The sequence below is a fragment of the Capra hircus genome, chromosome 15 (genome assembly GCF_001704415.2).
Source record: "Capra hircus breed San Clemente chromosome 15, ASM170441v1, whole genome shotgun sequence".
Taxonomy (NCBI): domain Eukaryota; kingdom Metazoa; phylum Chordata; class Mammalia; order Artiodactyla; family Bovidae; genus Capra; species Capra hircus.
The window spans coordinates 76087398-76103882 of NC_030822.1; positions in this window are offsets into that span (position 1 = coordinate 76087398).

Sequence of the window (16485 nt, forward strand, 5' to 3'; positions counted from 1 at the left end):
GAAATCAGGATGCCTATACTTGTAGCTTTGTTCTTAAAGTTGTTTTAGCTATTCAAGGTCATTTGTGTTTTCACACAAATTTTAGATACATTTCTTTTAGTTCTATGAAAATGCCATCAGTATTTTGATAATGATTGCATTAAATCTGTAGATTGCCTTGGATAGTATGGGAATTTTAACAATATTAACTATTTCTTTTTTTTTAATTATTTATTTATTTATTTATTTTTTTAATTTTAAAATCTTTAATTCTTACATGCGTTCCCAAACATGAACCCCCCTCCCACCTCCCTCCCCATAACATCTCTCTGGGTCATCCCCACGCACCAGCCCCAAGCATGCTGTATCCTGCGTCAGACATAGACTGGCGATTCAATTCTTACATGATAGTATACATGTTAGAATGCCATTCTCCCAAATCATCCCACCCTCTCCCTCTCCCTCTGAGTCCAAAAGTCCGTTATACACATCTGTGTCTTTTTTCCTGTCTTGCATACAGGGTCGTCATTGCCATCTTCCTAAATTCCATATATATGTATTAGTATACTGTATTGGTGTTTTTCTTTCTGGCTTACTTCACTCTGTATAATCGGCTCCAATCCAAGCACACATCTTTCCATTTTGTGTCATTTTAATTTTTTTCATTATTATCTTACAGTTTCCCAAGCACAGGTCTTTTATTTCCTTAGTTAGGTATTTTATTCCTTTTAATGTGAGGTAAATGGGATTTTTTTCTTAATTTCTTTTATCAATAGTTGATTGTTAGTGTAAAGAAATGCAATAGATTTCTATATGTTAATTTTGTATCCTGCAGTTTTACCAAATTCATTGATAAGCTCAAGTAGTTTATTGGGAACATCTTTAGGATTTTCTATGTGTCATATCATGTAATCTGCAAACAGAGACTATTTTATTTCTTCTTTTTGAATTGGACTTTTTATAGTTATTTTTCTTGTCTGATTACTGTGGCTAGGACTTCTAATACTATGTTGAGTAAAAGTGGTGAGAGTGGGCATCCTTGTCCTGTTCCTGATCTTAGAGGAAATGGTTTTGGCTTTTCACCATTGAGTATAATATTAGCTGTCAGCTTGTCATAATATATGGCTTTTATTATGTTGAGGTATGTTCTCTCTATGCCTACTTTCTGGAGCATTTTTTTTTAAATCATATTTGAACTTTGTAGATTTGAACTTTGTCAAAAACTTTTTCTGCCTCTGTGGAAATGATCATTTGATTTTTTTTCTTCAGTTTGTTAATGTGATATGTCACATTGATGATATGTGGAGATTGAATCATCGTTGTATCCATGGTATAAATCCCACTTGATAATGATCTTTTAAATTTTGGATTTGGTTTGTTATTATTTTGTTGAGGATTTTTGCCTCTATGTTCATCACTGATACTGGCCTGCTATTTTCTTTTTTTGGTAATGTCTGATTTGGTATCATGGTGATGCTGGCCTTAGAAATGACTTGGGATGTGTCCCTTCCTTTGCAAATTTTTGGAATAGTTTGAGAAGGATAGATGTTACCTCTTCTTAAAGAGTTTGATAGAATTCATATATGAAGTCATCTGGTCCTGGAGGGACCAGGACCTTTTGTTTGTTGGAAGTTTTTTCTTTGCTTGTTTTTAATTACTGATTCAATATCATTGCTAGTAATTGGTCTGTTCTTATTTTCTATTTCTGCCTGATTCAATCAGTCTTAGGAGATTATGCATTTCTAGGAATTTGTCCATTTCTTATAGGTTGTGCATTTTATTGTTCATAGTAATCTTTTATGATCCTTTGAATTTCTGTGGTATCATTTGTAACTTTCCTTTTGTTTCTATTATTGATTTGGGCCCTCTCTGTTTTTTGATGAGCAATTTTGTTTATTTTTTTCAAAGAAGCAGCTTCTTAGTGTTGCTGATCTTTCCTATTGGCTTTTCCTTTTATATTTCTTTTATTTATGCTGACTTTTATGATTTGCTTCCTTTTATTAACTTTGGATTTTGTTTGTTCTTCTTATTCTAATTCCGTTAGGTGTAAGTTTAGGTAGTTTGAGATTTTTCTTGCTTCCTGAGGTAGGCTTTACTGCTGTAAACCTTCATCTTAGAAATGTTTTTCCTGTATCCCATATATTTTGGATTATCATGTTTTCATTTCATTTGTCTCCAGATATTTTTTAGTTTTTTCTCTTATCCTTTGGTTGTTTAGTAGCTTGTTGTTTAATCTTCATATGTTTGTGGGGTTCTTGCAGGTTGTTTTCTTTGTAATTTATTTTTCTCTTAGCACTGTGCTTAGAAAAGATGCTTGATATAATTTCAGTTTTCTTAAATTTATTGAGACTTGTTTTGTGGCTTGGCATGTGACTTATCCTGGAGAATGTCCCGTGTGCATCTGAAAAGAATGTGTATTCTGCCATTGTTGGCTGAGATTCTCTCTCTCTCTCTCTCTCTCTATATATATATATATATATATAAAAATATATATAAAGTCAATTTGGTTTAATGTGTCATTTTAAGACATGCATTTCCCCATTGATTTTGTGCCTGGATGACCTGTAGATTGATATAAATAGGGTGTTAATTTTCCAACTATTATTATGTTCCTATCAATTTCTCCCTTTATGTCTGTTAATATTTTCTTCCTGTATTTACATGCTTCTATGTTGGGTACATATATATTTACAGTTGTTATATCTTCTTTTTGGATTGACCCTTTAAACATTATGTTGCTTTCCTTTGTCTCTTGTTACACTCTTTAACATATATTTTGTCTGACACTAATATTGCTACCCCAGCTTTTATTTCCATTTTCATGGAATAACTTTTTCCATTCTCTCATTTCAGTCCATGTCAGTCTTTAGATCTGAATGTGTCTCTTGTAGGCCACATAAATATAGGTTCTGATTTTGTGCCCATTTAACCACTCTATGTCTTGATTGAAGGATTTAGTACATTTACATTTAAAGTAGTTATTGATAGGTATATACTTCTTGCCATTTTGTTAATTTTGATTTTTTTTGTAGTTTTTTTTTTCTTTTTTGATTGTTGACTTTTTCTCTTCTTCTCCTCTTTATTTGTGATTTTGATTACCATCATCAGTGTTATGTTTGGATTCCTTTCTTTTGTGTGTGTGTATATCTATTACAGCTGTTTGGTTTGCAGTTACCATAAGGTTTATATATGTATACATATATAATGTAATACAATATAATATTATGTTGTGGTCTATTGATTTCAAATGCATTTTAACAACTCTGCAGTTTTACTCCTCTTTCCCCTCATTTACTCTTGTTTGACATCATATATTACATATTTTTTTTTATGTATCCTTAACTACTTATTGCAGATATAGATGACTTTACTAGTTTTTTTTTTCTTTTAACCTTCCTACTAGCTTCGTGCATGCTTTATTTCCTGCCTTTTCCATAGGCTAGCCTTTACCAATCAAATTTTTCCTTTCATAATTTTCATTGTTTCTAGTTATGACCTTTTCTTTTTCACTTAGAGAAGCCTTGTTAACATTTCTTGTAAAGCTTGTTTGGTGGTGCTTAACTCTGAGCTTTTGCTTGTCTGTAAAGATTTTGATCTCACCATCAAACCTGAATGATGGAAGGAAATCAGATAGTCTGGTCTACCTTGCTGGGTAGACTATTCTTGGTTGTAGGTTTCCTCTTTCATTGCTTTAAGTACATCATGCCACTCCATTCTTGCCTGCAGGGTTTCTGCTGAAAAGTCAACAGATAGCCTTATGAGAGTTCCCTTGTGTTTGTTGCTTTTCCCTTGCTGCTTTTAGTATTCTTTCTTTATCTTTCATTTTTGACATTTTAATTATAATGTTTTGCTTGTTCTTATTGTTTTGGTCTTAGTCTTCTTTGCATTAATCCCACTCATGGCTGCCTGTGCTTCTTGGACCTGTGTGCCTGTTTCCTAGTGAAAGGTTGAGCCAACTCATGAAAAGACACTGGGATTCTTGGCCTCTGGAGAAGAGGAATCCAATCTGGGGCCAATGATGAGGCTTGATCGCTCAGAACTTTTGTGTAATAAAAAGTTTTATTAAAGTAAGAAAAGGGACAAAGAATGCTTCTGACACAGACATCAGAAGGGGGACAGAGAGTGCCTCTACCCCTAGTCTTAGCAAGGGAGTTATATACTTTCTAATTGGTTATTACAATAAATCAAAAGAATGTCAAGATTGTAAAGATCTTACTAGACCCATTCCCATAATATACATTTTAAGGTAACAGGATTAGTCAGAAGGTTTTCAGGAAGGAGAAACATGTCCTCAAGCAGGATACATTCAGTTTAGTTCAGTTCAGTTGCTCAGTTATGTCCCACTCTTTGTGACCCCATGGACCGCAGCATGCCAGGCCTCCCTGTCCATCATCAACTTCTGGAGTTTACCCAAACCCATATCCATTGAGTTGGTGATGCCATCCAACCATCTCATCCTCTGTTGTCCCCTTCTCCTCCTGCCTTCAATCTTTCCCAGCATCAGGGTCTTTTCAGATGAGTCAGTTCTTCACATCAGGTGGCCAAAGTACTGGAGTTTCAGCTTCAGCATCAGTCCTTCCAATGAATATTCAGGACTGATTTCCTTTAGGATGGATTGGTTGGATCTCCTTGCAGTCCAGGGGATTCTCAAGAGTCTTCTCCAACACCACAGTTCAAAAGCATCAATTCTTCAGCACTCAACTTTCTTTATAGTCCAACTCTCACATCCATACATGTGAAAAACCATACTGGAAAAACCATAGCTTTGACTTTTTCAGCAAAGTAATGTCTCTGCTTTTTAATATGCTGTCTAGGTTGGTCATAACTTTTCTTCCAAGGAGCAAATATCTTTTAATTTGCTGCAGTCACCATCTGCAGTGATTTTGGAGGCCCCCAAAATCAAGTCTGCCACTGTTTCCACTGTTTCCTCATCTGTTTGCCATGCAATGATGGGACTAGATGCCATGATCTTAGTTTTCTGAACTTAGTTGAGTTTTAAGCCAACTTTTTCACTCTCCTCTTTCACTTTCATCAAGAGGCTGTTTAATTCTTCTTCGCTTTCTGCCATAAGGGTGGTGTCATCTGAGGTTATTGATATTTCTCCTGGCAATCTTGATTCCAGCTTGTGTTTCATCCAGTCCAGCATTTCACATGATGTACTCTGCATATAAGTTAAATAAGCAGGGTGACAATATATAGCCTTGATGTACCCCTTTCCTGAGTTGGAACCAGTCTGTTGTTCCATGTCCAGTTCTAACTGTTGCTTCTTGATCTGCGTACAGATTTCTCAGGAGGCCGATCAGGTGGTCTGATATTCCCATCTCTTGAAGAATTTTCCACAGCTTGTTGTGATAGCAACAAAAAAGCAGGATACATTTTGTTATGTAATCCTTACTAAGGAATGTAGAAAAAAAGAAATATTTGTCCTTTCCTCCTCCTCGAGAATTCCAGACCCCTTTCTCCTCCTTGGGGACCCTGGGCTTTTTATCAACCTGCCTAGGAATTGACTCTGTCACTAGGCTGGGGAAGTTTTCAGCTATTATGTCTTCAAATATGTTCCTTCTGGGACCCCTGTAATGTGAATATAAGTGTACTTGGTATTGTCTGAGAGATCTCTTAAATTGTCCTCATTTCTTTTATTATTTTGTCTTTTTTCCTGTTTAACATCAGTGATTTCCATTATTCTGTCTTCCAGCTCACTGATTTTTTTCCTCTATTACATCTAATCTACTCTTGATTTCTTTTATTATATTTTGCATTTCAGTTTTTGTATTCATCTCTGTTTGGTTCTTCTTCATATTTTTAACTCTCTGTTAAAAACATCTAACATCTCACTCTGTCCATTCTATCTTTTCCTGAGTACTTTGATCATCTTACATTCCTCTGTCACCTCATTTTGCCTAATTTGTTCTTTTTATTGTTATGTATTTGGTAGGCTGGTTAAATTTCCCAACCTTGGAGAAGTGCCATTTGTAGAGAGGTCTTATGCATCTAAGCAGCACACTCTTGTCTGGTCACCAGAGCAATATGCTGTAGTGGTACTCCCAGAGTAGGGTGCATTGGTCCTCTGTTGTGGTGAGCTAACTACACTGAGTGGTCTGATGGGTGTGGCTGGCCCATGAAGCCACTAGTTAGTGGGGCTGGGTCACTGGACAGCTGGCTACAGAGCCCCACTGGGTTCCCAGGGCTCCTGGCCCACTGCTCAGTAAAACCTAGATATAGGGCTGGGATTCCTAGACACAGTAGCAGCCTGCTGGTAGGTGAGGCCAATCTCTGATATGGCTCACTATAAGTTCTGAGGTGTCCCAGAGCTGGTGCTGGCCCTTCTGTGAGTGGGGCTTGATCCCAGGGTGGCTGGCTGAAGGGTTTCTTAGAGCTGGTGGGCAGGGCCTGGACACGGGCTGTTCTGGAACTCATGCTGGTCACTGGTGGTCACAGCAATGTCCCAGGTCCTCTGGGTGCAAAGCCTTGAGGGTCCTGAAACTAGTGTCAGCACCTTGGTAGGTGGGGCCAGACCCTGGGACAGCTGGCTGAGAGTCCACTGTGTCTCAGAGCTGTTATTGGCTTATTGACGGATGGGCTGGGTCCTGCCATGGCGATCTGTGAGGCTGCAATGGTCCTGGGACTTGTGCCCACGTATTGACTAGTGGGTAGGGCCTTGGCTTCTTGGGGCTGGTTCTGGCATGGTAGATGGAGGTAAGTCCTGGGGTCTCTGGCTGCAGGGCCCTGGGGTTCTGGACTTGGTGTGTTAGCCCACTGATAGGTGGGGCTTGGGCCCGTGGAATCTTGGGACCAATGTCTGCTCACTGGTTGATGGCTGGTCCCAATGCTAGTGAAGTGGTGCGTGCAGCTGTGTCCCCAGGTCTCTAGTTGCAGTGTCCTGGGGTTCCTGGGACTAGTGCTGGCTCACTGGTGTATGGAGCCAGGTTGGGGGCCCTCTGTTGGACAAAGCCGTGTTCTAGGATGGATATGGCCTCAGCAGGTCTTAAGGCAGCCTGCCTGCTGGGCAGGGCTTGGTCCTAATATTAATAAGCTAGAGGGAGGATTCCAAAATGGCAGCTCCCAGCACCAGTGTCCTAGTGGTAGAATGAGCTGCCAAAAGTCATCACTGTGTATGTTGCAAGAGTGAACTCCATTTGCTTCCTGCCTCTCCAGGAGGCTCTCCAAGACCAACAGGTGGGTCTCACCGAGGCTCCTTTCGAATGACTGCTTCTTCCCTGGGTCCTGGAACATGTGAAATTTTGTATGTATCCTTTTAGTGAGAAGTCTCTGTTTTCCACATCCACAGCCCTCTGGCGCTCCCCAATGTAAGCCCTACTAGCCTTCAAAGCCAAATATTTTGGGATTCATCTTCCCTGGGATGGGAAGCCCAATGTGGAGTTCAGACCCCTTGTTCCTTTGGGAGAACCTCTGTTAATTGTAATTATCCTCTCGTTTGTGGGTCACCCACTTGGAGGTATGGGTCTTGACTATACTGTGTCTTCTCCCCTCCTACACATCTCATTGTCTTTATATCTTTAGTTGTAGACAATCTTTTCTTCTAGATATCAGTCTTTCTTATCGATAGTTGCTCTTAAGTAGTTGTGGTTTTGGTTTGCCTGTGGGAGGAGATGAGCTCAGAATGTTCCTACTCTGCTGTCTTGGCCACTCACCTCCATGATTCTTAAATGAATCAAAGAGTTAAATCATTTGTTCACAGGTATGTAACTCAAGGAGAAACAGCAGAGATTAAAGCAAAATCTCTTTCACTGTAATGCCCACGTGTTATACATTGTGACATATCGCATATACTTCAAAGACTTGAATAATTTGCACTGTCATTTATAAAATGGTATGTTTTCACTATTTAATATAGTGTACCTATGTTGTGAAGAGAACTCAACTTTCTAAGTCATCTAAAGTTTTATTTATTGCACTTTTCTAAGGCTTTCAAATAATTCTACTAGATTGAGCTGTTCAATTTCTCTCTCATGATTGCTTTCTGAAAAACCACAGGAAAAACTTCCCCTAGACCTTCATTAGCTTTTTGGATCCTAGAAATCTTTTATCTTCTCCTTCCTCGAAAGGAAATATGTATAGAAAGAACAAGGTTCTCTATGCCTTGTGTATACGAACATGACTGCTTATGACCGTTTTTTCTCCAGTGGCAGATCTTTTCCTTTTGTTACTGTGTGAGGATTTGGGGGCTTATTAAAGAAAAGACCAGCAGGTGGCAGTAGGGCACAAGGAGCTTTACTCTGGTGTGCTTGGCAGGTTTCAGGCTAGGGAAGTTCCCATAGAGGGTGGGTGACCTTCCAGTCAGAGGTGTGGGGCCACCACCAGGAGGGGAAGAAGGCAAGGGAACTCCCAGGCAGGAGGGGAACAAGGCAGGAGGTTTCGTCTAAGTGCTGTTGCAGACAGCTTAGTCATGGATCTCAGAAGGCCAGCAGGGACTTGGTTTCTTAGACTGAGGATTTGTCTTGTGGATTCTGGGTATGCAAAACAGGCAGGATCTAAATGGCTTAAAATATGGTTATTTAGGATACAGTTAAAGTAATTAGATGTGTAAAAATTTGAGTTTGTCATAGGCAAGATTTTGAGCTAGCAGTCCGAGTCTGCTGTGAAAAAGTAATATGAAGCTGATAAGCAGGGGGCATCTTTTTTTTTTAATTGAAGGATAATTGCTGTACAACAATGTGGATCAGCTGGAAGTATACATATATCCCCTCCCTAGTGAGCCTCCCTCCCTCTGCCCACCCATCCCACCCCTCTGGGTCATAACAGAGCCCCAGCGGAGTTCACAGGGTACATCTTTAGTCCATTTATATAAATCTTCATCATCCTTTTATTTTCTTGTTTAGTTTTGGTTTCACTGGGTCTTTGCTGCTGCACATGGGCTTTTCATTGTGGTGTGAGGGCTTCCCTGCAGTGGCTTCTCTTGTTGCGGAGCACAGGATCTAGGCTTGCAGGCTTCAGTAGTTGTGGCTCACAGGCTCCAGACTTCAGACTCAGAAGTTGTGGCTCACAGGCTTAGCTGCTCCGTGGCACGTGGAATCTTCCCAGACCAAGGATTGAACCTATGTCCCTGCATTGGCAGGCGAGTTCTTATCTGCTGCATCACCAGGGAAGTCCCATACTAACTTTTAACTCATTGATTTTTTTTCAGACTTTAAACTTTTTATTTTGTATTGGGGTATAGTCGATTAACAATGTTGTGATAGTTTCAGGTGAACAGTGAAGGGACTCAGCCATATATATACATGTGTCCTGTCCATTCTCCCCAAAGTCCCCCTCCCATCCAGGCTGGCACATAACACCGAGTAGAGTTTCATGTGCTATATAATAACTCCTTGTTGGTTATCCATTCTGAATATGGCAGTGTGTACATGATCTTCCCAAACTCCCTAATTATCCCCTCCCTCGGGCAACCATAAGTTTACTTTCTAAGTCAGTGAGTCTCTTTCTGTTTTGTAAGTTCATTTGTATCATTTCCTTTTAGATTCCACATATAACAGATGTCGTATGATACTCTTCCTTCTCTGTCTGACTTACTTCACTCAGTTTGACACTCTCTAGGTCCATCCATGTTGCCGCAAATAGAATTATTTCATTGTTTTTAATGGCTGTTAACTCACTGATTTTTTTAAATTAGAGCTGCTGATATTTGAACTTATATCAATTAAAGTTCACTAATTAAGCTTTTAAATAATATTTCTGATATTAAAATTTTGACTTTTGCTACAGACAACAACATTTTAAAGCTATCATGAACTTAATACATATAGTGATTTTTTTTTCCCCAACAGATGGAAAGGTAATACTTGGGATGTTGTAAGTAACTAGAAGTTGGGGAAGAAAATTATGACATGGCCAAAATTTCCAAATTTTCAATCTGTTCAGTTTTATTTAAAATTTTAAATAAAATACTTCAAAAATTCAGGAAAGGATACATTTCATTCTTGTATTGAGGAGTACCAGAATATGCCACCCCAAAGTGAACTTTTGGAAAATGGATTATTTTGTCTTGCTCTTTAGTATCTTAAAGATGACTCTTAAAATTCTTATCAAAGGAGAAGACAAGGACTCAAAACTGCAAAACAAATCTTACTAAACAATTCTTATTTACCATTCTTTTCCTGATTACCTTCCTATATCTTGATTCTCACCCAGAAACCCCAAGCCTCTTTTCCTTTGCTGGTATTAAAACCCAAGTTCTAATCCCATCTTTAATGTTATTCATCACTGAGGATTCTTATTCATACATGTGTAATGCACATGTTAATAAACTTGTTTTCCTCTTGCCAATCTATCTTTGGCCAGTCTAGTTTCCAGCATCCCAGCTGGGGAACCTAAGATGGGCAAAGGAAGAATTTTTCCTTCCTTATGGTATACACTGATGTTGGGGAGAAAAAAAATAATTTCCCCTCTGCCCTCTGAGTTCTTGGCTGAGACCCCTGTAATAAAAGACTATTAACAAGAAAAACATCAGAAAAAAGTTTCACATATCTACCTCGTGTATACATGGGAGATACCCTGGGGAAACTGAGTAACTCCCTGAGATGGACTAAGCCACAGGCTTAAATACCACTTTCACCTCAAAACAAAAAGAAAGAAGGGTGTGAGGAGGCCAGTTACGGGGAAGTTTCCAGGAAAAGCACAGTAAACCAGGGTAAAGTTTGCTGCTGTTGCTTCAGTCATGTCCATCTCTGTGCGACCCCATAGACAACAGCCCACAAGGCTCCCCCGTCCCTGGGATTCTCCAGGCAAGAACGCTGGAGTGGGTTGCCATTTCCTTCTCCAATGCATGAAAGTGAAAAGTGAAAGTGAAGACGCTCAGTCGTGTCCGACTCTTAGCCACCCCATGAACTGCCGCCTACTAGGTTCCTCCGTCCATGGGATTTTCCAGGCAAGAGCAGTGGAGTGGGGTGCCACTCCTACATAGATTTAAATTAGTGCCTTCTCCATTTGTCACTCCCCAGTGCATCTTTGGCCTGTCTAGCCCAGTGTTAGCAAGAATCTTGCTAAGTCATGTTAATGAGAATGTGCCCAACCTTAATATCTGATTAAATTCTTTATCCTCCACCTTTGATATATATAAGCTCTCAGCCAATCTTCAGCAAGGGTCTACCTGCCCTTGATGTCTCCACTAAGTAATTTTACATCCACTGATCCTTCATTCCACTGGTTGGCTACAAATTCTCAGCTCTCTTTGCGGTATTCAGAGTTGAGCCTGATCTCTCTCCTCATGGCAATGCTTTATTGCAACAGTCTTAAGTCTTCCTTTCTGTTGTTCATTACTTGTTAACGTTTTGACAAGTGTCAGAACAATTTTTTTCTTAATAATATCATAATAAATCCTAACATTCTTTTAAAAGATGCTTACTCCTTGGAAGAAAAGTTATGACCAACCTAGATAGCATATTGAAAAGAAGAGACATGACTTTGCCAACAAAGGTCCGTCTAGTCAAGGCTATGGTTTTTCCTGTGGTCATGTATGGATGTGAGAGTTGGACTGTAAAGAAAGCTGAGCGCCGAAGAATTGATGCTTTTGAACTGTGGTGTTGGAGAAGACTCTTGAGAGTCCCCTGGACTGCAAGGAGATCCAACCAGTCCATTCTGAAGGAGATTAGCCCTGGGATTTCTTTGGAAGGAATGATGCTAAAGCTGAAACTCCAGTACTTTGGCCACCTCATGCAAAGCGTTGACTCATTGGAAAAGACTCTGATGTTGGGAGGGATTGGGGGCAGGAGGAGAAGGGGACGACAGAGGATGAGGTGGTTGGATGGCATCACGGACTCGATGGACGTGAGTCTGAGTGAACTCCGGGAGTTGGTGATGGACAGGGAGGCCTGGGGTGCTGCGATTCATGGGGTCACAAAGAGTCGGACACGACTGAGCAACTGAACTGAACTGAACATTCTTTTATACTTCCTAAAAATTAAACAACCATTACATATGCAACTGATGCACTGAAAAGATTATCAATCTCATTCATCATAAAGCAATGAAATTAAAACTACACTGAAATACTATTTAACAGACTGGCAAAAATTCAAAAGTTTGACAACATATCTCCTTGATGAAAGTGAAGTGAAAGTTGTTTAGCTGTGTCCAACTCTTTGTGACCTCACGGACTATACAGCCCATGGAATTCTCTAGGCCAGAATGGGTAGCATTCCCTTCTCCAGGGGATCTTCCCAACCTAGGGCTCGAACCCAGGTCTCCCACATTGCAGGCAGATTCTTTACCAGCTGAGCCACCAAGGAAGCCCATCTCCTGGATGAAGCGGTGTAGAAAAAAAGGAAATTACATACATTGCTGATTGGATTGCAAAATGCTAATACTTCCATGAAAGGGAAGGGGTATTTGATCACGTCTAGCAAAATTACATACAAATTTGCCATTTGACCTAAGAATCCAACTTCTGGGAATATATCCTAGAAGAAAATGTCCATGACTATTCATTATAGTATTATTTGTAACAGCAAAAGATTGGAAACCACCCAGATGTCCACCAATAGGGAAGTAGTTGAATACATTATGGTATATGAAATAAAATTACATTTTATAGCAAGCCAAGAAAAAAATCAAACACAAAAAATTTTCTCAGCCCTTTGGCCTCCTCTTTCCTGCCACTGTGCATTATGTATCTGCATTAGACATCGACCAGACCTCTCCATTTGCAGAAATACCTGCTCAACTATACAGAGCAACATTCTCCTAGTACCAACAAGACAGTTCCTTAAAAGATAACAGTCCTTCTTAATCTAGGAAGGGGCCCATTACTTGCTTAATTACTATAAACTGTCAATAATACATCATTTAATATACAGCCCTCTGTCTCAAAAACTTGTATTGATATAACTGTGCTTTGACCTTTAAGAGGCAGAACAGTTCTTAGAGCTTTCTGAGAATCTATTCCTGGGTTATAACACTCAATTTGGCTCAAATAAATTTTCCATTTCTTTCTTAGATCAACAGATTAATTTTTTCCCCAACAGGGACTAGTTGTCTATATAGTGCTACACTATGGAGTACTGTGCAGAAATGAGAAATCTATCTATACTAGTATTGAGTGATGTCCAGAATTAGTAAGTGGAAAAGGTGGGAAAAACTGTGCTACCATTTATCTAATAAAAAAATATGGATATACATAATTATATTTTTAGAATTAAAAAAAGAACCATAAAAATGTTTAAATCATTGCCTACAGGGCAGGAAGAAAATGGAGGTGAGAATAAGGATTTTTCAGTGTGAAGGAAGGGAGTTACAGATGTACAATCAAGGGTTATCCAGCTTTGTCCACAGAACAGGTTATAAGAAAAATACAGTTGATGGGAACAGAGTAAAGGGACAAAGTAGGTGATTAAATAATTAATCTCAGTAGGACATTATAAGTAGAAAAAACATGGGCCACCCTTGTAAGTTAATGATTACTCAAGAAAGCAGGTTTGCTTAACCACAAAACCAGGCAGGGTTGCTTAGCAACAAGACCATGCAGCAGGAGCATGAGACACGCCCCCAAACAATAAAACAGTGGTGTCCTAAAACCCCCATATCTCAGTGAGCTCAGTAATGATTGTTAGGACATGCTCTCTGCACACATAAAAAACAATAACTTGTGGACTTAAATTGACCATGTAGGGAACAAGAAAACTTTCCTCCTCAGCCTGGAGGAGGAACTGATGATGGAAGCATGACGTCTACTCAGTTCAGTTCAGTTCAGTTGCTCAGTCGTGTCCGACTCTTTGTGACCCCACGGGCTGCAGCATGCCAGGCCTCCCTGTATATCACCAACTCCCAGAGTTTACTCAAACTCATGTGCATTGAGTTGGTGATGCCATCCAACCATCTCACCCTCTGTCGTCCCCTTCTCCTCCCACCTTCAATCTTTCCCAGCATCAGGGTCTTTTCCAATGAGTCAGTTCTTCACATTAGGTGGCCAAAGTATTGGAGCTTCAGCTTCAGCATCAGTCCTTCCAATGAATATTCAGGACTGATTTCTTTTAGGATGGACTGGCTGGATCTCCTTGCTGTCCAAGGGACTCTTAAGAGTCTTCTCCAATTCCACAGTTCAAAAGCACCAGTTCTTCGGCACTCAAGTTTCTTTATAGTCCAGCTCTCACATCCATACATGACTACTGGAGAAACCATAGCTTTGACTAGATGGACCTTTGTTGGCAAAGTAACATCTTTGCTTTTTAGTATGCTATGTGGTCATAACTTTTCTTCCAAGGAGCAAGCGTCTTTTAATTTCATGGCTGCAGTGATTTTGGAGCCCCCCCCCCAATAAAGTCTATTCAATGGAAAGTACTCTGAGGTCTACTCAAGAAAGACAAAGAAGTTCTTCTCCCTCTTTCATTTTTCCTTTGATTATAAAACTCTAGCCCAGTAAGATCCTGGGGCATGGCACCCCCTTGCCTGCCTGCTTGTGAGCCTCACAAGCATGTTATTCTAATAAATCACCTTTTAGCTATCACTTTGCCTCTCACTGAATTCTGCACTGAGACACAGAGCCCCTGATATGACATCAAATGGTTTCACAACTGAATAACAGTACCACAGACAGTTAGATTATGGTCTTAAATATCATTTCCCACTGAAGGAAACAAAGCACTTTGAATAAATGGCTCGTTATAATTACTGGGTAAGAGATGTACAAAGCCAGTATTGAAAGCAATCAAAGACTACCAGGGCCATTTCTAAAGGACTCAGGAATGACTTCCCTGGTGGTCTAGTGGCTAAGACTCTATGCTCTCAAGGCAGGGGCCTGGGTTTGCTACAACTAAAGGTCCTGCATGCTGCAACAAATATCGAAGATTCTGTGAGCCAAAAGTAAGACTCAGCACAGTCAAATAAATAATTAAAATATACACATAAATTTTTAAAAAAGGACTCAAAAGCCAACATAAATAAGCTCCCATTGGACTATTGAGAATAAGTGCAAAGGATTATAACTCACAAAGTGTTAAAATCCCTAGATTCATATAAATAGCTGTTCCCTTTAGGGTTTTTACCCATTAGAACTTTTTTTTTTAAACAGTTTAGGTCACCACTTAATTTTATTTTTCATTAGCGTAATCACTCATTATTATTTATTGACCAGTTAAGTCCTTTTCTCAATGATATGTAATATAATACCAACGTCAGGTTCATATATATATTTCTAGGCACTGTATCTTGTTCCTTTATTTGTCCATTCTTGTGCTAACTCAGTACTATCTTTATTACTATGACTTTACTGTATAACTCATTATCTCATGGATAAGTCCCTTCAATCTTATATTCTTCAAAATTGTCTTGGATCCTGTAAATATGTTGTTGACATATATGTGAAAAATATTAGGATAGCAACCTCAGTAAAAATACACACCTTATTTTAAAAAATCACCAGCAATTCTACACTGTAAATATTAAAAAGATTAACTGAGTAAGTGGGCAACAATAAATTTAACATTCAACTACAAGGTTATGCTGGAGAAGGCAATGGCAACTCACTCCAGTATTCTTTCCTAGAGAATCTGAGGAACAGGGGAGCCTGGTGGGCGGCTGTCTATGGGGTCGCACAGAGCCGGACATGACTGAAGTGACTTAGCAGCAGCAGCACAAGGTTATACATGGTTAAAGTTATAGTTATTATACCTGAATGTTATTACACAGGTTTTTTTGGAAATGTCTATGGACTTTCAGTTTTTGAAATACGAATTTTCCCTTATACTGTTTTGGTTAGGACAAGAATTGAAAATGAGAAATAGTCTTGAATCCAGAATGAACAGTTCTTGCTATATTTATTTTCCCACACATAAAAAGAAAGTTGGGTAACTTTCAGAGAAATTGTAACTTGAACTAAATACTGAACTCATGTGCATATTTGGAAGTTTTTAGTCATTGGGAGTCACGGCATTTCTTTTCTCTGTATCACAATCTGTTATGAATACTTTCTTTTTACTACTAACACTTGAACAGAAGCCTTGCTGTTCTGTGATTGACTGGCAGGCAGAAATGACAGGGACAGGAAATGGGAAATGGTTCAGGGTTTTGGAATTCCCCCGGCTGCCTAATTAAGTAGCTTATTTGGAAGTTTTTGAAATATTTGCCCCCCCTGGGGTTCCCCTGAGAGAAGAAATCATCTGATATCATTCACAAAGAGAGTCTTCACAAAACATAAACTAAAAAATTCCCTTGCTGCAATATAGCAAATATTTACTGTATGCCACTGTGTTCACAAACTGCTAGAGAGGGGAGCAAACCAAGATTTTGCTTTTACGATTTTTATCATTTAACTATACGAACATGTCACTTAACTATATAAACGTCACTGATAAAGGCTCCTCTGTGGTTCCTTCACGACTAACATATACATGTGTATGAATGTACCCATTCATTGGAAAAGACCCTGACTGATTTTGGGATTGAGGGCAGAAGAAAAGCGCCACAGGGCATGAGACGGTTGGCTAGCATCACCAACTCAATGGACATGAACTTGGGCAAACTCTGCGGAGATGGTGAGGGACAGGCAGGCCTGCT